The sequence below is a fragment of the Leptonychotes weddellii genome, chromosome 13 (genome assembly GCF_054177405.1).
Source record: "Leptonychotes weddellii isolate Sample4059 chromosome 13, ASM5417740v2, whole genome shotgun sequence".
In the NCBI taxonomy this organism is placed as follows: domain Eukaryota; kingdom Metazoa; phylum Chordata; class Mammalia; order Carnivora; family Phocidae; genus Leptonychotes; species Leptonychotes weddellii.
The window spans coordinates 20588407-20615187 of record NC_138381.1 but is presented as its reverse complement, the minus strand read 5'-3'; positions in this window follow the sequence as shown (position 1 = coordinate 20615187).

Here is a 26781-nt window from a genome sequence, read left to right as displayed (position 1 = left end):
TTTGCTGTACATAAAGTAATAAGTACTGAATTATTTTGTTTCTGGTCCAGAGTGCATTCCATCAGCATCCATGAAGCTGTAGTGGGCTTACCTGTTAAGTTTCAAGTAGGGCAATATCTCAAACCCTTCACAGTTCTTGACAGTTATGTCTATACCATTTTCCTTTCACTCTGGGAATTTTGGTTCTCAAGAACATGAACACCGTGGATAACAGAATTAGAATGTTCCATAATTACTTAGTTTGCTTTATCGACTTTACCCACATTATTGTCTTAGACTAACAGTAGTAATGACACACTGCTTATTATGATTACCAAGAATAGTTCCTTTTTTTGGCATATCTTTTGCATATCTTATCCCTAGTCTCCTCTTATTTTCTTAAGGTCATACTAACTCTACATTGTCAGATTATATAGTAATGAAATTCTTCCTTTATACCCTCATTTAGCCTTAGTTTTACAAGTAGCTATACATGTGGGCGCCTGGGTGGCTCAGTCAGTTAGGTGACTGCCTCCGGCTCAGGTCATGATCCTGGAGTCCCGGGATCGAGTCCCGCATCGGGCTCCCTGCTCAGCAGGGAGTCTGCTTCTCCCTCTGACCCTCCCTGCTCTCATGTGCTCTCTCTCTCTCAAATAAATAAATAAAATCTTTAAAAATATATATGTAAAAAAAACCCAAAAAACACCAGTAGCTATACATGTAATACCACAAGTTCTCACGCTGGGGTCTCTCTAGTAATTTTGGTTCTCTGAGGTTTTTTCTGTGGTAAACTCCTTAGGAACGTTTTCTGGGAACAGTATGACAATGCGACATGAATTTTTGCATGCTAGTAACAATCTGTCTTTTACACTTGAAGGTCAGTTTTGTTTGTTATAAAGTTTTTGTTCCACATTTTCTTTCCTTGTATGTCTAGAATATATTACTCAGCATTCTTCTGGCATAAGATATATCTTTCAAAATATCTGATGATGATTTTATTTTCTTTCCCTTGTAAGTCACAGGACATGTATGCCTAGGTGACTAAAGGTTACTTTTTCTTTAAAGTCCTGGAAATTTACTAGGGTACGTCTTGGTGATGATAGTCTTAGTTATACAGTGTTCTCTTTCAATATTTTAAATCTTTTTTTTTTTCTCCATGAAATTTTTCATGAACCTAAGTTTTTAGTGTTTATTAGCATTTATTTTTGCTTTCTTCAGAAAATGCTATTATTTATATGTTGGATCTTCTTTGCTAATCTTTAATAATTGTCCATTTCTTTCAAATTTTTGTTAACTCTTTCTGTTTGATTTTTGACATTGTCTTTCTTTATACCTGATGTTTCTCTTAAGGCCTTATTTGGTGTGGTCATTCTTTTTTGTTTTCCTTCTAGTTTAATCTTCCCTTCTATAATATATTGCTCTTTTTAATTTTTGAGTTTAGACCTCATTTCTGAATTTTCTAATTCTGATTTATGTTTTTTATTGTTTTAATAATTTATTTATATATACATGCTAATTTTGAGTTATTTTTATAGTTTTAATTCACTTCCCCTCCCTTTTGTTTGAGTATGCTTTGATGACTTCATTATATGCAGGGATATTCTGGTTTTTTTTTTTCTTTTGTTTTCATAGTAACTTTGTATGAAATTTGATCTCAAGGTTTTCTGGTGCTCAGATTAATGGATTTTAGTTTTCCTGAGATTTTAGAAGTACATTCAAATAGTTTTTTTTCACAAAACTTCTTTTGGTTTTGTTGAACATTCAAAAATATGGTGGCTCACATTCTGAGATTTCCTGGTGCTATTATCTCTCCCAACTTTTATTTGAACATTCTCATTCCTTTCTCTGTATTGTCCCAATTCTTTTCTCACAGTAGGTTATTCTCACATGTGGGGTGAGTGAGTTTCATTAGTTTATAAGGGTTAGACTGCCCCAGCCCCCTCAGTTCTTCCCAAGGGGCTCTCATACTCATTACTGTTGGAGTCCTTAAATTTACTCACTACACTTTTCAGTGATGCCCTGTTTCCTGTGTTGGAGTTTTCATATTCTTAGGTTCATCACATACCTGTTGGTTCCTTCTGCTTCCTCCCATACAGATGCCAATAATATGTAGATCTTGTGCTGTCAATCTTCTCTCCCTAAGTGGGTTCATGTTGGATACCTTGTCACCCAGCTTTGTTAAAAATGTTGTACATAGGTTTTTAGTTTTTCTCTCTAGTTTCTCTATTTTTATGCAGGGATTCAAGACCAGAGACTTTGTGGCTACCGCAACTGTCATCTTTTCCGAAGTACCCTATTTATTTTTTATTAAAAAAATGTTATTTAACAACTACCATAATGTAGATGCTTAGAAATATAAAAGTGAACAAGGTGTTGCCCCCTATGTGGAAGAACTAGTGCAAAATTGAGAAAAAGCTTTGAATGCTAAGTCATTGTTCCTTTTAGTTTTTTAACTTAAATTATTTTGTAAGCATGATATGCATATAAAAAAGTGCACATATCTTAAGTATACAGCTCAGTGAATTCTCAGAAATTGAACAAACCCATGTAATTGATATCTACATTAAAAACCAGAGTATTCTCAGTATCCATCAGCTTTCCACTTGTCCCCTTCCTTTCCAGACTCTCTGACTATAATAGTATAGGAGTATTCACTCTCCTGACTTCTAACAGTGTATATTAGCTTTGCTTGTTTTTTGTTCTTTATGTGAATGGAATGATATGTAATTTTTTGGTATTTTTTTTCACTCAACATTATGCTTGTTATGATCATTATTGCTGTGTATAGTTGTAGTTTTCATTTCTGTGTGAGTATACTACAATCTATCCATTCTACTGATTTTAAACATTTGCATACTGATTTGGGGCTGTTATGAATAGTGGTGTTATGAACATTTTAGTACATGTCTTCTGACAAATAAATGTATGCATTTTTGTTAGGTATCTACCCAACTAAGGATGGAATTGCTGAGTCAGAAATTAAGCATATATTCAGTTTTAGTAGATACTTTGAAACTTTTTTCAAAGAGCTTTTACTGACAATTAAACTTTTATTCAGTGCTATGGGGGGTATGATCTGGGTAAGGGAAAGCTATGACCAAGACTGACCTTTAGGAAAATAGTTCTGAGAATTCTTTGTAAGAGTAGATTAGAGAGGTGCCTGGGTGGCTCAGTTGGTTAAGCAGCTGACTCTTGACATGGGCTCAGGTCATGATCTCAGGGTCCTGGGATCAAGCTCCGCGTTGAGCTCTGCACTCAGCAGGGAGTCTCCTGGAGATTCTCTCTCTCTCTCTCCCCCGCCCCCCGCTCCTCCCCGTCTCCCCACTCAGCCTTATTCTTTTTAAAATAAATAAATCTTTAAAAGAAAAAGAGTAGATTGGAAGAGGGAGACAATGAAAAAGAGAAGACAGTAAGGGATTAGAATATATTAAATAGAATAGAGGTAAAGGTATGGGTATGTGTCACTGTGTGCTCATGGAATCTGCTAAATCTGTGTGAGGGAGAAAACATAATGACAGTTTGTATGGAAGTTTGAGTGGGATGAGGATGCGGAGTTCAGATAGGCTATGTCAATACGGAAAGACCTCAGGGCCTACTTACATGCAGCTCTGTCCCTCTCCCTTAGCTCCCGTTCCTACACATCTTGAGCTGATCCCACAGGCTTCCTGGAACCATGTAAATTAACAAATAAAAGACCATATATTTTTTACACTTAACTAGTAATGCAGTGATTTCAGTAATACAGGGTCCTAATAACATAAAACACCCGTTGAGAAGAATCTGCAATTACTGCCTTCCACTTCACACTACTATATCATTTTTATTTTATGTCGCACACAAAAGTTCTTTAAAGGAGCTAATCAAGATTGACAGCGCCTGGCTGCCGCTCTTCCCTGTGAGGTAAACAAGTGAACACCCACTTCTTTATGCCTAGGCAGTGCTGCATCCCCCTGGGTCCCTGTGTTAAAAGCCCAAAGCTCTAAATTGTAATGGTCTGGTTGCTGTGCTTTTCCCCAGCCCACCCTCCCTTATGAATAGCAAGGAAAGTGTTCCCTGGTGGCCTGAGAAAGGGAATGTGACACCAGAATCCACATCATGCAGAAATCTCATTTTGGGGCAGTGCTTTGCTATGTTCTACAGTTTTCTTTAGTCTTCAAGTACTGATGAAATTTGCGTGTGAACAGACTCTGTGCCTCTTATGGGTCCATCTGCTTCTGCTGTTAATTTTTCACCTGGAGCCGTAATTATAACTGACTTCGGGCAGAAATGCCTGTCAGGAGGTCAGGGGTTCAGGTGGGAAATAAGGTGCTGGAGTAGAGGGGCATCCTCTGAGCAAAGATCTGGATGTTTTGTAAATATTCACTGCCTAATGTGAGAGTATAAGGAAATAGTGAAAACAGAAGGAAGGAAAATAGCTCCTAACTACACCGCTTCTTTTTGTTTTTTGTTTTTCCTTTCTAAGTTACCACCTGGTGCCAGAAGTATAGTGCTGTGACTTGTAGGCATTGAATTCACGCTCTTAGTAAGCCTGGCTTTCCTAGGGCCCAGAAAAATGTCAGGACCCACTTGGCTTTCAGGTTAACAGGAGGCTCTGGATCCCATGGTATCAGCTTCCCAGAAGCCCAGGCAACAGCTGGAAGATGCTCCTAGGAGGAATTCATCACAACATTTGCATAGTCCAGATCTCTTTCCACATTAAAACCAGATTCATAATTCTTTTAGATTCAGCCCTACTCCTGTCTCATGATAACTCATGGGACCATTGTTATAGGAGGCAGGAGGGGAAGATCTTCTTTTCCTTTAGTATGTCTATGTGATTTGGAACTTCAGCCAATCGGCTGTCTAGGAAATTACCTGAACTATGGACTCCTCATATGTGTGTGCTAGGAATATATAAGGTTCTTCACCAAAGATGAAACACATACCTACCAAATAGAGTGAAAAAGAAAAGGTTATAGGATGAAATGCAAAGTTACAATCAATACAGGAGGAAGATTAAGAATTCTAAGGTAGTCTCCAGGCAGTAAAATACCCAACTGCTGGTTAAATCTCTCCTCTCTTCTTTTTAAAAATTGTTTTTTTAAAAAAACCTTTCTTTTATGATTGTTCCATTGATTCCATTAGCTCATATGTCATTACTTGATAGAGTAGGTCAGTTTATGCCAGAAGGAGTTAACACGTGGCATCTAAGTAATTGAAGGGGCCTTGTTTTAGTCTGATTAAGCATCACATTTCCATTTACAAGGATAAAGTTCTAAGCAGGGATTTTGTTTTGTTTTGTTTTCACTAGTTGAGTGGAACTTGACACAGTCAACCATAGCCTCACAGAAAATGTACATGTACAATTTATTGTCACCTTCGTCTGTGAAGATTCAGTGAGGGGGAAAAAAAAAAAACAAAGGATCTTTTGTCAAAGAGGTATTACCTTTCTTTTCCGCACACCAGGCAGGGTTTGGTGCTTACTCTAATGGCAGAAATGGGCAGGCAAATATATCCAAGCAACCTGCAAATCCTCAAGGAAACTGGGGCTTCAGTTTCATCAGAGGAGATGAAGAGGAGGAGAAAATAGATTTCTACAAGTGAGAGCAAATCCACACTGACCGAATGAGCGACTATTGCCTTCAGCCCTCCTGAGAAATGGTTCTCAGGTTCTCGCTCTTATGGGATCAGTTGGCTGTAGATTTGCCTCTTCTTAGTCAAGCTTAGGTCAAGATTGTCTATCATATCAAGAGTGAATAGTCATGTTGGAGCTTCTCCCTACTCTTCTGAGCAGAAGTATCCTTTTGAGATATTTTAAAAACTCAGGTGTGTGTTCCCATTTCAAATGTAACATTGGTATCTAAATTCTAACTTTTGTAATTTCATTAGGTTGCATCAGGTGGCTTTATATTTAAGGACTACTGGCTTTCACTACTTTCACTATACTTGGGGATAATCTCATGGTCAAAGATAAAACTTTTGTTATAAAATGGCATTTGTTTGGGTAGTGCCTAGACCCCAAGCAGGAAGGGTTTATTTCGGAGATCTCTTACCAAGACAGTCTGGAAATAATGTGGATCTATGCAGGCAGGTTCAAAGGATAGACAGATTTCAGCAAACACATAGAAGGAGCATAGAAATAGAGAGAGGGTAAGACTATCTTTGAGAAAGAAATGAGACAGATTTTGTTTTTTCATGGTGGTAACACCATTTCTTCAGAAGCGCCTTCACCTGGCAGATAGTGTACAAAATCCTAAGTTACAGAGCCCAGGATAATATCTGTACAAAATAGAAGATATTTTATAAAAAACAAGTAAACTAGTGATTTCCAGTGTTTAAAACAAAGCCAGAGGGTAAAAATTTACAAAGTGCAAGTAAACAGATACATACTCATTAAGACTCATTTTCCACTGCCAATCTTGGAAGAACAGCATTTTTTTGCCCATAGGTTCTCTGGTGTCACCAAAAAGTCAATTCACACTGGTGACAGTTCATGGTTATAATGTGATTTTCCTCCTCTTATGCCCCCTTTAAGGTGTTAGAATAAAATAGTGGACGTTTCAGGCTCAGAGTCAGAAAAAGTCTAGTCAGCTTGAATATAGACCGATCTGAGACTTTGTTTTTGCCAGCACTACTTCTGAGAAAATTAGTGCATTGTTTTCACTGTCTTCATTTGGAAGGCTTGATTTGGAAGAAACAGCTCCAATTTCTTTTCTCATCTAATACATATTAGAACACGGTTTGGCACATTACATCTCATTGGCCCAATCGGCTGGCTGTCTGTTGTCGTAAGTCATGTTTTTTGGCACACAGGCACACCCATTTCTTTTCCCGTTGTCTGTGGTAGCTTTCATGGTATAATGGCAGTAATTGGCATGAAGATTTTATGTCCTGAAAGGCCAAATATGTTTGTCTCTTCACAGGAAAAGACCTGGAGGAAACATCTTCAGTTTCTGTCATTAGAGTCTGGGTGAACTTTACCATAAAGTCCTAGTAGGGAACTCAAAAGTCTCCAAACATCTTTGGGTTATTCTCTGTGATACTGTAGAAGGATTAGGGTTTTGAGGTCAAAAGATCTGAGTTCAAGTCTCAGTTCCAGCGCTTATTTTTATGACCTATCACAAGTTTCAGAACTTCTCTCAACTTCCCCTCTAAAATGGGTTTGAAAATACTCATTTTATAGGATTGTTTTGAGGACTAAAGTACCTGACAAATCCCGGGCACTTGCATAAATTATCTTATTATTCCCTCCTGTTGTCTCCCTACTCTGCATGATTTGAAATTTTGGTAGACATTGTGTTCTTGCTGACTTTGTTATGTAATTCCTTAGTAAGGAGGCTGGACCAAAGTCCTATAAAAGGGGATTTAGTCACCTTTGTTCTAGAGAGATCCTGGGGATTTAAGCAGACTGTCACTATCTCTTACAAAGTATTGGTCCCAGTCATCATGCGCTAGGTACTGCCATAATTTATTTTCCAAAAAAACCCACAAATTAACCTCGTTCTTCTCCATCAAGAAAAAGAAATCACATGGAGGGGCTCCTAATTCCAGCCTTTCTGCCTATTAAAAAGGAGAGGTGTCAGCATCATTTGGACAAAGTCTTCTAACCAAATATTCTCATTACCTTTTTGGCCGATGTTTGAGTACAAATCAAGATGGAGAGAAAAGTATTTCTCTTGGATAACTGCATAATGATCCCTACCTAATGAATCTGACTTAGTAATTTTGTATTTTGCAAATAAGTAAGGATGTTCTAGAAATAGCTATAAGACTTTGCTTGTTTTATCATTTGTGGTGGTCTTCATACATTGCTTCAAAGTGCTTCAGGGGTCTTTTTGCAGAGTAGAAGGTGGGGGCCCAAGCATTGCTCCACTGAAAAAGCTAACTTCACCCTGATATGAGCAGTCCTGACATCAGGTAATATGAGACAACTTGCTTATTCTCACTGAACTTTGTCTTCAGTTTTCTACTAGATTCTCTAATTGGCTATTTATACCACTTTCAGACATTGTGTACTATCATAGAATAAATAAATTTTTAAAATGTAACATGTATAGCCAGTCCACAATTAATGAAGGAGTCTCATTTATTTTGTCTTGAAGTTGGTTGTTAGGAATTCAAAATTTATTTTCCCACAGAAAAACATTATAAAGCATGGCAGGTTATTAATTTAGACCATTTTGTTTCTTTAGAGAATGTAGGCGAATATTTTTTTTTAAAAGATTTTATTTATTTATTTGAGAGAGAGAATAAGAGAGAGAGAGCATGAGAGGGGGGAGGGTCAGAGGGAGAAGCAGACTCCCTGCCGAGCAGGGAGCCCGATGCGGGACTCGATCCTGGGACTCCAGGATCATGACCTGAGCCGAAGGCAGTCGCTTAACCAACTGAGCCACCCAGGTGCCCAAGAATGTAGACGAATATTAAAATCTGTTTAAAATTGTTTTCTTTTTTTTTTTTAAAGATTTTTATTCATTTATTTGAGAGAGAGAGAGAATGAGAGAGAGCACATGAGAGAGGGGAAGGTCAGAGGGAGAAGCAGACTCCCCGCCGAGCAGGAAGCCCGATGCGGGACTCGATCCAGGGACACCAGGATCATGACCTGAGGCGAAGGCAGTCGCCCAACCAACTGAGCCACCCAGGCGCCCTAAAATTGTTTTCTTATTCATGATGTTATTTCTCTATAGAACCCATTTAAATAAATAAATAAATCAGATTTTTTTTTTCCCAATGGTTAAGATACTTCTGTTTTACAAAGTTGTATTTTCCTCTAAGCCATATCATTGAGCTTACAAATTACATTTGAACTACTGTTTAAAAATTAGTTGATTTTTTTGATTAAAGTAATAAACAAAAAAGAACTCATTTAAATTTTCCAAGGTCACATACCATGAGCCTACCCATTCCCAGCATAACTCGTCCCCTTTGCACAAGTCAGAGTGGAGAGTAAGGGCAGCTGAGGTCCTAGGGATAAGGGGTGACTGAAGTGAGGAAAGGGAGGAGAGGAAGTGTTGGGGGGCTCAATCCCCAAGCCTTAGACATCTTTTGTTTCATAAGTGAAGGAATAAAGATGCTGAGTGTCCCCAGTGGGAGCAGGAAGAGTTAAGAAAGTTTCAGCAGTCTCAGGGCACCTGGGTGGCTCAGTCATGAAGCATCTGCCTTCGGCTCAGGTCATGATCCCAGGGTCCTGGGATCAAGCCCTGCATCGGGCTCCCTGCTCAGCGGGAAGCCTGCTTCTCCCTCTCCCACTCTCCCTGCTTGTGTTCCCTCTCTCGCTGTGTCTCTCTGTCAAATAAATAAATAAAATCTTAAAAAAGAATGTTTCAGCAGTCTCTTTTGAGGCGAGACTGTAGGAAGGGAAGTGTTTGTGTAAAAGGAAGATTTGTAATTAAGCGTCATTAGTCTTCTGATGATGTCCAAGTTCTGTGTCTTATTAGTCATTTTTCTGCAGCTCCCAACACAATACCTAGCAAATAGTAGGCTTTTAATAAATTCTGAATTGTCCAGGGAGATCATCCTTGGAAGGGTAAAAATAAGTCACTTTGGATAGGATCTAGCTAACATAATCCTGCTCAAATTTATATTTTACTCTCTAGAGGGTTGTAAGCTTGCAAGTGTTTGCAAACATTTACATACTGTGGTATACAAAGAGTGGGGGTAGACTGTTGATGGAATAGAACTATGACTATCAGGTCCCTGGTAAGAGACTAGATTAGAGAATCTGCTACCCCAACACAGTCATGATTCAAAACAGCCATCCAAGAAACAGTAGAGCAGAGGGGACAAGAGTTCACGTTTCAGAATCAAATGGAACTTGATTTAAATTATAGTTCTGTGTGATGTGGTCAAGTTGCTGTTTTCTCAAAATCTCCTTTTATTTATGGATAAGATGGAAGTATTTTTTTTTTTTAAAGATTTTATTTATTTATTTGACAGAGAGACACAGCGAGAGAGGAAACAAGCAGGGGGAGTGGGAGAGGGAGAAGCAGGCTTCCTGCAGAGCAGGGAGCCCGATGCGGGGCTCGATCCCAGGACCCTGGGATCATGACCTGAGCCGAAGGCAGATGCTTCATGACTGAGCCACCCAGGCGCCCAAGATGGAAGTATTCTTAAGAAAGAATTCCACATTAGATTGTGGAAGATCAAATAAGATGTAAGATGTAAAGTACCGACTGCACAGTAAGAACTTAAATAAATGCTAGCTGATAGCATTTCTCACTTTTAGAAAAGGTTATGTGGAGATAACAATGAGAGCCTTCCTACAGACGCTGAGAGCAGAGGTGCACCTGGGCCAGAAATCCATTTCAGATCTCTTCTCCCATATCTGAACTCCCTTGAATGCTGATCACAGCCATTTCAGCTAATCAGGGTGAGAGAGAGAACGAAGAGGCATGGGGAGTGATAATCACGTCTTCCCCTGTGGGTTTGTGTCACCCACCACGGCTTCCACAACCATTGTGCTTGTACTCCAAGCTGCTCTATTATTAGTTTTGGCTGTTATTTCTCCTCCAGCTGCGTGTCCATCAGGGTCCGTTGCAGAATACCAATCTGTCCTCACATGGCACAAAAGCAATGTGGCAATCTATTAAAAAATAACCCCAGAACTCTAGGCTTCCCATAGTCTCAACCCCCACTGCTCAGAAAAGTCATTCCCAACGTTTCCAAGGTCCCCTTTGTTACCTGCCTCTATCAAGTTGCACTTGCACTTTGTTGCTCTGAACTAACTAGTCCTACAGCTAACCCTTTGATAAAACATGGTGTCTTTTGATGGCATTGTTTCCTTAGCAGAGAGAAGTCAAGGCCAGGTATCTTTGAATTTGAGAGATGATCATTTCATTCATCCTGGAACTACGTCCCCGGGTCGTCTTTCATCCCCTGTCTTCAAGACATGGGGCCAAGTCAGAATGTCAGTACCTCACCTGCCACCCATACCACAACCTTTCCATTAACTGCATGTGACGATGTCATGGCATGAACCTGCCCCATGCTTGCTTCTGATTTCTCTTCCCACATCTCTGAACTGCCTCTTCATTAATCAGATTTCATATGTTTTGGTGTCTATCTAGCCATCTTAGCTGCCCCAGCCTCCACCCCTGGGAAGTAGTAGAAGCACATATTTGTGACATGTGGAGACTTGACACTTTCAGGCTTCTTGCTTTCCTAGGGTATTTCCCATCCACACAGCACAATCCTGGGTTGGCTGCTATGTGGAGTTTTCATGTTTTCTCAAGTGTTCACTCCTTTGGTTCTTAAATCATTAGTATGCTTACAAACTCCCCCTCCTCCTTCCTCCTGTCCTAACAGGCATCTGGAAGAATTTGACAAAAAGCAGTTAGTTGACAAACATTAACTGATTATGTTGTGATTACTGGGAATCAGTTGGACTGAGAGGGGACCAGAGCAGAAGGAAAAGATGGAGGGGAACAGAATTAGGGAGCAGACTGGGTCCTGTTATGTACCAGAACTGTCCTGAGATCCTTATGCACATAAATACAGTTAATTCTTGTCCTAACCATGTGAAGTAGGTACATGAATGAGAATACTGTAGTGTATTTATAGAGTATGGACTATGAGGGCTGATTGCCTGAGTTCTGATCCTAGCTCCTCTGCTAATTATGAGACCTTGAGAAAGTTACTTAACTCCTCTGTGTCTCAGTTTCCTCATTTACAAAATGAAACTAATAATACTTTGTATAATTTTCCTAAGAATTAAATGTGTTAATACATATAAATTGTGTAGAACACACCAGTATATAATTAGCATTCATGAAGAATTAGTTATTATTACAATTACTTAATGGATTTAAAAATTGTATCCTCACCTGCAGAGCCTGGCCATGGCTCTAGGATATTTCCACCAAGGACTATGGACAGTCGTACCCCTTTGTCTAGGCAGAGACCCCTAAACGTTACTGCCAGCTGCCCTGCTGGTGACTTGAGGAGAGCAGGCCACTCTTGCATTCCCTTTGTGCTTCAGGAAGGCCAGGGACTTCTCATATTCTGTTCAGTGGCAGATTCCGGCATATGTTTCAAGAGCATTTCAACCTTTTGCATATTATTACCATAAACTGTTAAATCCCTTCTGTTACTAGAAGCAAATTGGGAGCTAATTAAGCATAATCTTTCTGGAAAAAAATCCTGTTTGGGCTTTTCAGAGTGGGACAGACTCTATTTTATAATTCCTTTCTGAGAATTCCCCACTCCCCATTTAGAACCCTTTCATTTATTTTTTAACGCAGGAAAAATACTTATGAAAGATCTCCTGGGTAGATGAACATACAGTTGAAATAAAGTACAGTTTCTTATTGGAAGTCTTATCCATTCTGTTGCTCACCAGACTACAAACTTCAGAGGGTGAGGAGGATTCAGCCCATCTCTGAATTCCTGTTGCTCCTTGAATCATTAACACATGGTTCAGTCATTACTTGATATCTAATTGTTCATGTGTTAAGATATCCAATTTTTGAATTATAAGTTCATTGAAGTTACAGATCATGCCATGTATATTCTTCCTTATCATGTCTGGCAATTCCTGGAATCATTCTTTACTTGACAAGCACATGCTTGCCCCCTTAAACCCCCATCTCATGAAAGTGCCTCAAGTTATCATTGTTTTGAAGATCCATGTATTTCACCTGGCTCCACTAGGAAGTCCACCTGTGACCTGTCCATTCTCAAATGTGCGCTCCAGTTACATGAGCCTCCTCACTATCTTCAAAGTACTGGGAAAGCCCTTTTACCATATAGGGTGGTGCTTCTACGATAGGGTCTTTGCACATACTGTTCCCTCTGTCTCAGTGTTCTCCCTTTGCTCCTCTCATTATTGCCCTTTCTCCCACCAAGTTAATGTCTGTTCATCCTTCAGATACTTCCTTAACACCCTCACCTCCACTCCTAAGTACAGGTCTTTGAATTAGCAGTCAGAGAATTATCTTTATGTCATTGCAGGTACTTCTCTATTTATAATTAAACTTTTATTAATGCACTTAATTGATTAATGCCATTCTCCTGATGAAGTTAGAAACTCCTTTAGGGGAGAAACTGTTTCAGCTCATCAGTGCATCTTCAGCGTCTAACGCAATATTTAGCACATGTGAGGGTTGTAATAAATACTTCCAAGTTAATTAATGCCCAACAAGTATTTGTTTTTCAGTGATTAAGGCCTTGGTCATTATTAGAAGACTCAGCAAAGTCTTCTAGAACAAGGACTGAGCGTAGGGTTTCATGGTGCAGTATAAGTAGTCCCAGGTTGAACATGTACTGTAAGTGGCTCTGTCTGGCACGCAGTAGGCAGGCATAGGAAGGCTAGGAGTCAGACCGGAGGTCATTGCTTGGTAGGTCATTCTGGTCTAGTGTGTGCATAGCAGCAGGGTCAGGATAAGCTGACATGAATCAGCATAGCAAACTAGGAATAGGACTGTGGAGTACTTGGGGACTGAACAGAGAAGAAATCCAGATGATAGGCAAGAGATCTGGAATTCCTTTGAATTAACACATTTATTTATTATAGAAGTATGATCTGCTGGACACTAGGCACCGCAGATCTATAGACCAGTAATTGTTCCTTTTCTAGAGTCCTGGGAGATGTGGGGGTATAATTAATCATTATGTGTTCTGGAAAAGCCTATGATAGGAATGCTTTAAGAAAGCAAATCTGTGGGTTTAATAGAAGGCTTTTTGGAAAAAGTAACACCCGAGCTGATCCTTGAGGAATGAGCAGGAGTTAGTGAAGCGGGAGAGCTAGGTTCTTTCATGGAGTTGAAGAATGAATCTCACGAACAAAGGAGAGTGAGTAAAGTGATAGAAGTTTATTAAGCAAGGATACAGAAAAAAAGCTCTCAGGAGTGAGAGGGTTCCCGACAGGGTTGCCAATGAGGGCCTGCACTGACAGTCTTTCATTTAGAACTGATCAGGAAGCTCGTGGCCTTATCATTCTTTTGGTGTCTTGGCTTGAAGAAGGACTGGTGATAACATCTTTAATGGCTTACTTTTTTAGGGTCTGGTTATTTTTTGTTGGCCTCAGGTGACTCATAAAAAAAAGATACCCCCCCACATACACACCTAAGGCAGGGTCGTCTGGTTTGTTCCCTTATCTCTGGTTTCCTTGCAGCTCCGCATTTTTGGGATTTCTGTGAGCCTGATCCCATAGCACCCTACCTATCTCTCCCTACCTAGCCCTGCCTGTTCCTTACTCGTTAGGACATGAGTAGTAGACACGGAAGGAGATAGTATAAGTAATGAGCATCATTGGGAAAGTGAACAGACTGAGGAGTGCTCAGAATATTTGAGGAACTAGAAACTTCTTATGGATGACTAGACTGGGGAGGGCAAAATGAGGGTGGAGGGTTTAATAAGTAATAAGGACATGAACAGGATTGAGTAAGATTTGAGAAGCCACTGGAGAATGATCAGACACATCTGTGATCCAGTCTGTGCTTATAAAGTGGCTTTGCCTTTAGAGTGGGAAAGTGCAGTTGGACTGACATCAGGGAGATCATTTAGGAAATATGAGTTTTTGAAAGCGATACATAGTCAAGATAGGACAGGGAAGTAGCATTCACATTTCAGGAGAGGAGATAGACTTTAGGTGTATTGAAAGAAAGGGTCAGTATGATGTAGTTTTGGAATGTTGTGAGGCCTGGAGCTGATGGCCAAGAAAGAATTCTTGAGACATCTTTGGTGCATAAAGGGTATTTTTATTAAAGCACGGGGACAGGACCCGTGGGCAGAAAGAGCTGCTGCACCAGGGTTGTGAGGAATGGCTTCGTTTTTTTATTTTTATTTATTTATTTATTTATTTATTTTTTATTTATTTATTTATTTATTTTTTATTCTTATGTTAATCCCCATACATTACATCATTAGTTTTAGATGAAGTGTTCCATGATTCATTGTTTGTGCATAACACCCAGTGCTCCATGCAGAATGTGCCCTTCCTCAATACCCACCACCAGGCTAACCCATCCTCCCAGCCCCCCTCCCCTCTAGAACGTGAGGAATGGCTTCTTATATGCTAAGGAGTTGGGGGAGGTAAGGAAAATGGAGGTATTCAAAAGGGCATTCATATGCTAAAGAAGACTCTCAGGATTCTGGAGGCCTGGCTATTGCCCAGTTAAGGTTGTTTTTCTTTTAGTAAGGCATTAACATTAAGACAGTTGAGAGCTTTCTGGAGTAATGTTATACTCTTTCTATTACAAGCCCCTGTCAATAGGCTGCAGGTCTTAAAGAAACGTAACTGTTTTACATTTCCTTATGCTTCTGTTTCCCACATCACTCATGGAAGAGGGAGGGTGATGTTAGGGCTCCAGGAAATTGAGTTATGGGTCTCTGAAAGTTAGGCTATTGATAAGAATGCTTTTTCCTTTTAAATCACTAAGACATTGGTCAACTGATGAAAACTCATGTCTTGCAGGACTGTGATTTCTATCAGTTAACCATTTGGGTTTTTTTTTTTTTTCCTTTCCTTTGTTTTAGGGCAACCTGAGGAATGTCACACATCCCCAACCTGGGAGTTTGTGTAGGGGTTGTGGCGGGGTGTCAGCTTGTGCTTTGCCCTCAGCTGGCCATCTGCTCCCTCATCAAATAGAGTTTGGCCATGGTAAAAAAAAAAAAAGAGGAGGTTTCTGACTTGGGCAGTTTGGTAAATGATGGTGCCATTTACCAAAAGAGGATGCGTAAGAGGGAATACAGATTTTTTGTTTGAAGGTAGATAAATTTATTTTTAAATATGTTAAGGGATAATGAAACTTTGCTGACCATAAATATCTATTTTCTCCCTTTTCTTAAAAAAATGAATGTTCATATTTTAACTAGGCCTTCCCCAGCTTACTTGCAGCTGGGTGTGACCATGTGATTAACTTCTGGCCAGTGGGATGTAAGAACACCTGTTGTTTACCTCTTCCAGTAGGTGTTGTCCCTCTTCCTCATTCCTTCCTTCCCACTGTTGGGAATATGGGCACGTTGGCTGGAGTTCTTACAGCCATCTTAGACCGTGATAGAAGCTGCATATTGAGGATGTCAGAACAATGAGGTAGAGTGTCTTGAGACCCTGGTAATTATAGAGCCACCTTTTCAGGCCTGGCTGCCAGTTTGTCATCCTGTGCATCAGTCAGCCTCTTTCTCCAGCCACCCCTGTTATCGTCCAATGGACTCATGAACACAGGGACTGTAGTGGCAGAAGTGGAGGCATACAGGGGCTTTAGCAACATTGACTTCTACTCACCAGGGTCAACCTGGTTATGGCCATTGCTGAGTGCTCAGTTCAGCAGCAGCAGAGACCAGCCCTGAGTTTCCAATATGGCACCGTTGCCTGGGATGATGACCTGGCTACCTGGTGACAGATTGTTTACAATGGACCACTTCCACCACAGAAGGGATTTTGTTCTTACTGGACTAGACCCTCTTGTTGTAGATTTATTTCCCCTAAAATCACCTAACCTCCTTAACACTCAGTTCTTCAGTTTGTAAAATGGGAATTATGACAAGGCTGTTTGAAGAGAAAGCATATGTGACGCACCTGGGTGGCTCAGTTGGTTAAGCCGTTAAGCATCTGCCTTCTGCTCGGGTCTTGATCCCGGCTCTGTGATCAGGCCCCGAGTCAGGCTCCCTGCTCAGCGGGGAGCCTGCTGCTTCCTCTCCCTCTGCTGCTCCCCCTGCTGTGCTCTCTCTCTCTATCTCTGTCAAATAAATAAATAAAATCTTTAAAAAAAAGAGAAAGTATATGTAAAGTGCTTCCTATGGTACTTCGTACATAGTAAGGATATAGTAAACAATGATTATTATTGTTCTAGAAGTCAGACTACTGTCACTGCAAGGGTCCAGATCTTTTTGACATTAAAAAGTATATATCCAAAAGAGGTATGTCCATTGATACCTGAAAGTTTTCTCCAGGCCATGCCATCAATTCTATGTATTCTTTGTTTTATACCTGCAGGGTAAAGCTAATTTATTTAACTCATCTGTGATAATGACTTGTTTCCCCTCCTAAGAAACCTTTGCATTGTAATATGGAGATTTTCAGTGCCTTAAAGTAAGTCACTTAAGGTGAGAATTGCAGGCTTCTGCCAGGGCCAGAGAATGAGGTACCTCTGGGCAGGTGCCCCTTTCCTGGGGACTTCTACATCACAAAGCAGGAACAGGAGGTTGCTCAGCCTGCCTCCAGGTAAGGCTGGCCTTATTCTGTGGAAGAATAAATCTGTGTGAAATCAATACCAGCTCCTACTGTTTTCAAGTTTTACTCTTTGCCTTTAGGGTACAGACACACAATGGGCACTCAGTAAATATTTATTAAATGCATAGATTTAAGAGGAAGTGGAGGCTCAGATGGGGAGAGGGCTGATTGAGAGGCTCATCTCAAGAGGTCCAGAAAATGAGAAAAGATCACTTGAGCTCAAAGATGGAGCAGGTAGCTGAGTCAACACGATTTCCTTTCTTTGTCTCTCATTGTCTTGCTCCTTTTTAGTTGACTCTTTCTCTTTTTTAATCTATGAAAAGAGCACAATATTTCCCAGTCCAGAGTAAAAACTGGATAAGGGCAGTATTGCTAATTAACATAGTGCCTAATATCCTGCTGATAGAATACTTGACCATAACATTTAAAATACAGTGTTATAAAAAGAATTCTAGGTATGTAAATTGAAAGAACCTTCAGATATCATCTAATACAGAGTTGTGGGTTTTTTTTTCCTTTTTATTAGTACATCCTTGGAGAATCTGAAAATTTGACTTAACAAGGAAGATTCACAGACGCACAAAAATCTACAAATAGTTTTCAGGGAGTCATAGACTCCCTGAATCTCATTCTTAAACCTCTTAGGGAACTAGAGATCCAAGGTTAAGAACTTTTGAGGAAATCTAACCCCTTTATTTTATGGAAAAAGGAACTGAGCCTCAAAGAAGTTAAAGTCCAAAGCCACACACCTTGGAAGTTGGAGACTGGAACCCAGGGCTCTATACTACTGATGTAGGAAAGATATTAGGGTTTGAAGCCGATGGCCAAGAAAGAATTCTTAAGATGTCTTTGGTGCAAAAAAAGTGGTTTTATTAAAGCACGGGGATGAGACCCGTGGGCAGAAAGAGCTGCACAGAGGTCATGAGGAGTGGCCCATTATATACTTCCAAGTTGGGAGGGGGTCAGGGATAGCGCAAGTCTCTAAGGAATTTTGGAAGCAAGGTTTCCAGAACCTTGAGGGGGCTAGCTATTGTTGGGAAAATGTAATTTATTACCGTCTAATAAAACCTTAGTCATGAGACCCTTCAGATGTATATTGGTAGGTCATATGCTTGAGGGATGATTGCCAACATGTTTCTTGGGGGGTAGAGATAAAAGAAGTTTCCAAAGTAATTTTTATATGTTAAAGTAGACTTACAGGATCCTGGGGGTCAGGCTAAGATTGCCTTTTGCCCTTAGCAAAGTACTAACATCGAGGCAGTTGAGTCCCTAGAGGAATGTCACTCTGCCTCTTTCAGGGACTTGTCAGTGGGCTGTACATAGTAGGAAATTTAATAATTTTTCTTCTGCCTTTGTTTCCCACATCACTAGTATCCCAAATTCTTGATAAATTCTAATGAAGCTTAACATCTAAAGGCAATCTCCATTTCAGGTCAACTTTTGTGAGGGAAGATAACAAAACATCCTTTTAATCACTCAGGTAGAGATTGTACAAAATAAAACAAAAATATCTCCCGTTGTTTTCAAGTTATCCACCCCCCACTTTGAAAGTCTTATATTTCTTCATCTCAAAGCATGCATTTAAACTCAATTTACTCATCCTTGTACCCTCAAATGGAGCTCCAGCTTGTCTCCCTATTGCCTTTAAAATAAGTTAATCTCTTTATCTAAGGCATCAGAGAGGAAGATTGCAGAAGGCTCCTTAGATGTCACATTTTAGATATAACACCCTTCGAAATTGGGAATTTATTGCTGTGCTCTCAGAGATATGTTTGACGACCCAAAATGCTATGTAGTTTATACTTATGTTGTTCTCAAGCTCATTTTGCATGGTTAAAACTTAGATCAAGGTTTGGTTTGTTTGCTTGTTTTTTTCAGGTTTCTGAAGTAATAAGGACTGGGAAAGATTACATATTTCATAGAGTTCTTAAATGATTTCAGTTACTACTTATTCAGGTGTTTAGTTATTTTTTATTATATTTGCAACATCTGAAAAATGTAGCAAACATTAAGGTTTTGCAAGTATTTCGTGATTTTCAAAATCTCATTTTTTATTTGCTTAGTTTATTTATAGTGTTGAATAGGCATATTTTTTATTGCTATGATAATTGATTTCTAGAGAGTTTTGACCTGCAGTTTCATACTCAGGAAGTATTTATTGTGTGTGCCTACACACCCTGTGCTACACAAAGGACATGTGCTTGTTTCTGCAGCTGTGAATGGGCAGCATTTAAGACTGGCATTGAAATAATGCAAATATAAATATGCGAAAAAATGTGGTGGCGCTAATCTTGGGTCAACAAAGGGAAAATAGCCTATATATTGCCATGGTGAGATAAGATGTATATTTTTTTAGCCTCTTAGAAGCCATTTTTGATGGGGCGCCTGGGTGGCTCAGTTGGTTTAGCATCTGCCTTCAGCTCAGGTCATGATTCCAGTATCCTGGGATCGAGCCCCACATAGGGCTCCCTGCTCGTCGGGTAGTCTGCCTTTCCCCTTTTCCCCTTCCCCCCCACTCGTGCTCACTATCTCTCTCTCTCTCTCTCAAATAAATAAAAGCTTTAAGAAAAAAATTTAAAAAAAATTAAAAAGCAATTTTTGAATTGAGAGAAGACCCATCTACCCTTTGTAGATGTAGATGCCCACCCCCTCTCCCTCTCCAACCCCTGCCAGCCCCCCCATGGATGCTAACTTGTCAACTTCATGGCACAGAAGATAGTGTTACCTTGAAGAACAGATTATGTTCGAAGGAAAGGCAACAGAAAAGGGAAGAATTGAGAGTGGTACCAAGATCAACATTCTCATCAGTCTGGCTGACCAGTAGCTACTAAGGAGACATGTGGGAGAGAAGGAAAAACAAGTTTTCAGCTCTGGGCTGTGAGGAGGGCTGGCTGTGAGGAAAGTGACGAATGTCTAGTTTATACTGTGCTTACTCTGTGCCAGGCAGGAATGCATTCAGGTTTTGTGGTGCTTGAAGCTTATATGATTTGGGAGTTTCTAAGAAAAAGCATACAAAACAGCAAATCCATAATTAAGTACAAAAATGAATGTTTATTTAGAATGAGAAAAGAAATTACAACAAACTATAAACATACAAAAGCAACAAATATCACAAAAATACAGATTTAGAAAAGTAATGTAATTGAATTATTATTTATTACCTTTCAGACAAAACTTTATAATCCTTTTTAACTTAGATTTTTTTGGTTGCATATTTTTGATCACCTATTTGGTTGAAGTGATTTTGAAATATTATTTTCTATAAAGAGAATAGCAAGGTACTTTAGTCTTTCCTCAAGAATATTTTTCCTCTAAAATTTGTTTCTCATTGATAGTTCAGATTTGTCTTTTCAGTTTTATGAATTGTTATGAATTTAGAATTATTGCCGAACTTGGCAAAACCTCTGTTCATTTACAAATAAGGTATTACAGATGTGCTTAGTGTTTGTAATAGTGCTACATGTTTGTACAACCACAGGAATTCTGATAGATTCTACTTAGCCCAATTCCCTTCAAAAAGAAAGAAAATGTCTGAGGTGTTTATAATTATGTGCACTTTGCATTTTCTAGAATATTTTCACAAGATAGAACTTCTGACAGTGTTTGACGACCCAAATTGGTATCCAAGAGAATCACATCTTCAACTTCCAGTTCACACATCTGATGATCGGTAGAACTTTCCTGTGTTTTCACCTTTATTTCTTTTTTATTATCTGTGAGCCTCTGGTACTGAGAGCTGACCCTGCCCCTTGTGTCATGACCACAGCTATGTTGGCACCAGGGAGGTTAGGACTCCGTTTGGAAGCCATTCCTAGACTGTGACATGTAGCAAATGCTTAATCATTTATTAAAGTGACTACAAATCATATTAATAGAGCCAATAAACTTGAACCAAATATATCCCCAATTTGCCTTCTCCTAGAGGATCCAAATAAGGGATCCTTTGTCACAAGGGAAAGCCTGATGCAAGGGGTAGAGTTTGTAGTGGAAAGAGACAGTGATCTTAACTGAGACATGATTAAAACATTTAACTTGAAAATTTTACAAAAATATAGATCTGTGTGAACATATTACTGAGCTTACTAGGCCTACTGGAAGAGCCCTGAAGCTCAAGCTCCATTTGCTTCTTGACCAAGCTTCCTCTGATGATAGACATTCTAAAGTACTAGATCTTGGGGCTCCTGGGTGGCTCAGTCGGTTAAGCGTCTGTTTATTTCAGCTCAGGTCATGATCTCATTGTCCTGAGTGTCCAGCCCTGCATTGAGCTCCAAGCTGGACATGGAGCCTGCTTGAGATTCTCTCTCTCCCTCTGCCCCTCCTCCCCCCAAAAATTAAAAAATGAAAAAAAGTAATAAAGTACCAGATCTTTCAGCATCCCTATGAGCCAGGGCTCAGACCTTAATCTAATTTGTTCTTTCTTTTTTTTAGGAAGTGGTCCTTTTTATTCCCCCCCTTGATCTCAGCCAGCCTCCATTTCTTAAATACAATCTATACTCACACAATGCCCAATTTCTTTTCTCTGCTCTCTGGAGCTTCAGAATCCCATCTAAGTGTCTTCCCAGTATCTCTTGGGTGACTTGGATCACCTGAATAACTAGGAGGCCACTCAAACTCACCATCATCACTGCAACTGAGCTCTGGATCTGGTTTCCCAAACCTTTTCCACCTGTAGACTTCTCAGTGACAACTTTATCTTTGTAATTGTTCACACCAAGAATTTGAGAGTCACCCTATTAGGAGATCCTGACCCTTCAAAATATGTACAGAACATAAAATGGCTTACCTGTTTTATAGCTACTACCTTAGACATGTCCATCACCATATTTCACTTGGATTTTATCAGAAGCCTCAAAGCCCTTTCCGCTGCTGCTTTGCTTCCCTGTGGTGGGTTTCAACATAACATCCTTTTTGTTTTTTTCAAGTTTTATTTAAATTCCAGTTAGTTGGGGTGCCTGGGTGGCTCAGTCGGTTAAGCGTCTGCCTTTGGCTCAGGTCATGATCCCGGGTCCTGGGATGGAGCCCCACGTCAGGCTACCTGCTCCGCGGGAAGCCTGCTTCTCCCTCTCCCACTCCCCCTGCTTGTGTTCCCTCTCTCACTGTCTCTCTCTCCATCAAATAAATAAATAAAATCTTAAAAAAAAGATAAATTCCAGGTAGTTAACATACAGTGTAACATTAGTTTTAAGGTAGAAACTAGTGATTCATCACAAGTGCCCTCCTTAATACCCATCACCCATTTAACCCATCCCCCGCCTACCTCCCCTCCAGTAACCCTCAGTCTGTTCTCTATAGTTAAGAGTCTGTTTTCTGCTTTGCCTCTCTTCTTTTTCCCCTGTGTTCATCTGTTTTGTTTCTAAAGTTCCACATAGGAGAGAAATCATATGGTATTTGTCTTTCTCTGACTGGCTTATTTTCTTAGCATAATACACTCTAGCTCCATCCATGTCATTGTAAATGGCAGATTTCATATTTTTATGGCTGATTGATATTCCATTGTATATATGTGTGTGTGTGTGTATCACATCTTTATCCATTCATCAGTTTATGGACAATTTGGGCTGTTTCCATAATTTGGCTATTGTGGGCATTACTGTTATAAACATCAGGGTGCATGTATCCCTTTGAATCAGTATTTTTGTATCCTTTTGGTAAATACCCAGTAGTGCAATTGCTGGGTTGTAGGGTAGCTCTATTTTTAACTTTTTGAGGAACCTCCATGCTGTTTTCCAGAGTGGCTGCACCAGCTTGCATTCCCACCAACAGTGTAGGAGGGTTCCCCTTTCTCTGCATCCTCACCAACATCTGTCATTTCCTGACTTGTTAATTTTAGCCATTCTGACAGGTGTGAGGTGATATCTCATTGTAGTTTTGATTTGCATTTCCCTGATGATGAGTGATGTTGAGCATCTTTTCATGTGTCTGTTGGCCATCTGGATGTCTTCTTTGGAAAAATGTCTCTTCATGTCTTCTACCCATTTTTTTAATTTGGATTATTTGTTTTTTGGGTCTTGAGTTTTATAAGTCCTTTATATATTTTGGATACTAACATTTTATCCACAGCAACCTTTAAAATGTAAATCAGGTCTTGTCATTCCTCTGTTCAACCCAAGAGTCCAAGGGTCATAAAATGGCCCAGAAGGCTCCCGTGACCTGGCCTTACCCTATCAGAACTCAAACCTTCTCGGTCTTCCAGTGCACTTACACTTGCTTCCGAGAGGCTTGTTGAACACACCAGGCAAGGGCATCAGGGTGTTTATCGAAGGTATTTACTTGGATAAGTCCTTCCCTCCAAGTATTTCCTCACATGTTATCTCCTCAGTGAGGCTACCCTGGCCACCCTGTTTAATGCTACATTTGCCACTCCAGCCACCCAGCATTCCCCATCCCTTTTACCCTGCTCTACACCTTCTGCATTACCTTCATCTTACTCACTTGCTCACAATCATATGTTTACATATTAATTGTGTTGATGTGTTCACTGTCTTGCCCTCCCGCCGGAATGTAAACAACACAAGGACAGCAATCTTTGTGTTTTTGAATGATATGTCAAGCCTAGAAATTCATCTGATTCTCAACAAATAAATATATTCTGTGCAATAGGTACAGCCATTTTTGTAGATTTAAAAAAAACTGAAATAGAGAAAACTTAAAAAGGTCAACGAGATCACAATAGTAGAGATGGAATTCAACCCTGAGAGCCTCCAGAGCCTGCACCCTTAACCAGGGTGCAGCCTTGCCTCCCGGTGTATGGAGGAGAGGGGCCAGCACAGGACGGGGGAACTGATAGGGCCCTGGACTGATTGCTGCTTCTCTTCCCTGTTCACAGGAGGTTATTAACCTCTGAATTGAGCCCAAGTCTCAAAGATACATGTTTTCCAGGATTAAAACTTCTTTTTCAAAAAGTAAGCCACATACATATATGGAGTAGAGTTATGACTTAATTGTTTTCCCAAGGAAATAGTGATCTTCTCCTCCTTTTTTGAGTCATATTGTGATTTCTATTTGGCCCCATTGCATGATCCAATTATCTTCACCAGAAGAAATGTGTGTGATACACAGGGCTATCATTCTATGCTAATGAGAGACTTGAAAGCCACAACAGTATTCCCACACACATTATTATAACAGCACATTGTTTTGGAGGTCAAGATGATTTGCATAATGTAAGAATTACCTGAACTCAGGTGGAAAAACTGCTGCTGAGGGATGTCAGTACAAGTAGAGAGATGGCTTATACAACCTGGGTGTTAGAAGCTGCTTGTATAGTGTGGCTTCCATGTTTATTTGGGAAGTAAATTAGAATCTATAGAGATTATAACAGTTCTTTACCATACCTTCATCATTTCAATGGGAAAGAGAGATTAATGGAGAGGAATTTGCAGGTGTGCAGTGGAGCTGGGATGTACCGTTTTTGAACCAATCATTCTGATAACCCACATAGCATTAAACACACACACACAGAAGCTTTATATCTGATAGTCTCCCTGCATCTATTCTTCCTTCACCCAAGTCCTCTAGCACACTTGCCCTAAAATTACCTTTCAAGAACCTACACTGGAGCATGTTACTCCTCTATTTAAAATCCTTCATGTACCCTTCACCAACTGTAGCAAGTACACTTTTCTCTGTGGCAATCAGTCATTCAATCTGGGTGAACTCACTCTTTCTTCTGTCCCCCCCACCCTACGTTGTTACTTTCTATTCCCAAATAGCAGTGCATTCCCCAAACACTCCTTGCCTTGCCACCTCTCTGTGCCTTTAGGCTCCTACTGAAACTCACTTTCCTCTCTGGCTCTCTCTAGCCAAATTATACCCAACTTTTGAGAACCAGCTCAGATGTTACCATTTCTGGAAAGACTTCCTAGAAAAATCTTAATCCCTGCAAATAGGCAAACACATGCATACATACTCATATATTGTAGAAATAATAGTTTCCTCTTCTTTTTTTCCACAGAACTTTTTTCATACTTCAGGAACAGTAGTTCTACCTGTATTGCAGTGACTTCTCTCTTTTGTACCATGAATTGGAGAGTCTCCGAAAGTCTCTAGGTGCTTGTGGAGGTGAGTGAGCAGATTTCTGTGTGTCTAAATTCAGAATGCAGATTGTTGTCTGCATTGCCTTGGAGGAGCACAGATCTGGTGACAGAAAATGTGAATGGAACGTTCTTTCGCATATGTCCACTCAGTTCAACAAACATTTATGAAGGCTGGTTTCTGCCAAGCACTGTGCTAGGTGTAGGGATTAGCATGGTGAGCACACAGTGTCTGACACTTGTCCTCTTGGGGCTTAGTGCACCGGAAGCAATCTACTACAGTGAAGCTGTACTGATCACATCTGTTTTGGGGCAACATGGCAACATGGCTAGTTCTTAAGCTACAAGAAGGAAGGATTTGTGTTTTATTCACTTTTGTATTTTTAACCTTAAAAGTAAAAACTGCTAGTTATTTCACCAGCAAAGGATGGATTTATTCAGGAATAAAAGAGAATTGTACTTTTGGACAATCTGCGGCAAGACCATAGCAAGTCTGGGGAATAAAGAAGAAGTACACTTTTTTAAGGACTAAAAGGGGTAAGCTGGGAACACTGTTGTGAACTGAAGGTCCATTGGAGTAAACTGGGAGTTCAAAGTATGGTGGCTTCTTATTGGCTGAGCTGGTGTTTGGGAGGAGAACAGTGTCTCTTCCTCCAGCTGGGTAGTAGTGTCCATGTTCAAGGTCAGATTCTTGTAAGGTCACATCCTGTTGGGTCTGCAGTTGACTCTGAGTGGTAGGGCATGAGAGCTCCCTCTGCTGAAACCTCCCAACTCCATCTTAATGAGGTTTTCTGTTATTAATTTTCACAGCGTCCCCTATGTTGACTTTAATTAATTATTGTTAGAATGGTTAAGACTTGTTTTGCACATGGAGGTGTTCAATACATAGTGAAAGAAGGAAGGAGGGAAGCAGGAAGGAACAGGGAAAGAGAGAGTGAGAAAGAGGAAGAGAATGATGTCTCTTGGTTATTAAATCAAACTAAAGCTTCTGATCCTTACTGTAGAAATAAATCATGATCTTCTTTATGATCTTCTTCTGTTCTTTTAAAAAAAGATGCTACTGCGAACTCTTGAAACACTGGTACGAAAACCAGTAATAAGGGAAAAGAAGGAAATAAAAGAAACCCAAATCCCTGGCAAACAGCGTAAGCATGATAAGAACATTAGAGAGGAGTGTTCCCCCATGATCTGACCCCTCAACCTGTCTTCTCCACATTGGCCTTTTTTCTTAAGTGACTTTCAAAACCTGTTCTCTTGGGGTTTGCATGCCTAGGAAGCACCGGGGATTAGATGGATGAAAACAGAATACATTGAACCATACCATAATTATCTCTTGCCTTTTGTTTTCACTCCTGTGGGGCTCTAGAGAAGTCACTGCCCTTATTTAATGCAGTGTGGTGCATGTGGAGTAATGTCTGACTTACACCCTGAAAATCCCTCTGCAGTTTGCAGCATTGAGGGATGGAGGATGGAAAGCAAAATGAAAAGGAGCTTGCAGTATTGATTGAGACAACAACTGCAACAACAAAACCCTCGAGTCTCTCCCAACAAGCAGAGAGGGAACAGCAAGGTGGGACTGATTCAGAGGGATGAGGGCAATGCAGGAAGCCGGGTGCTGTGCCC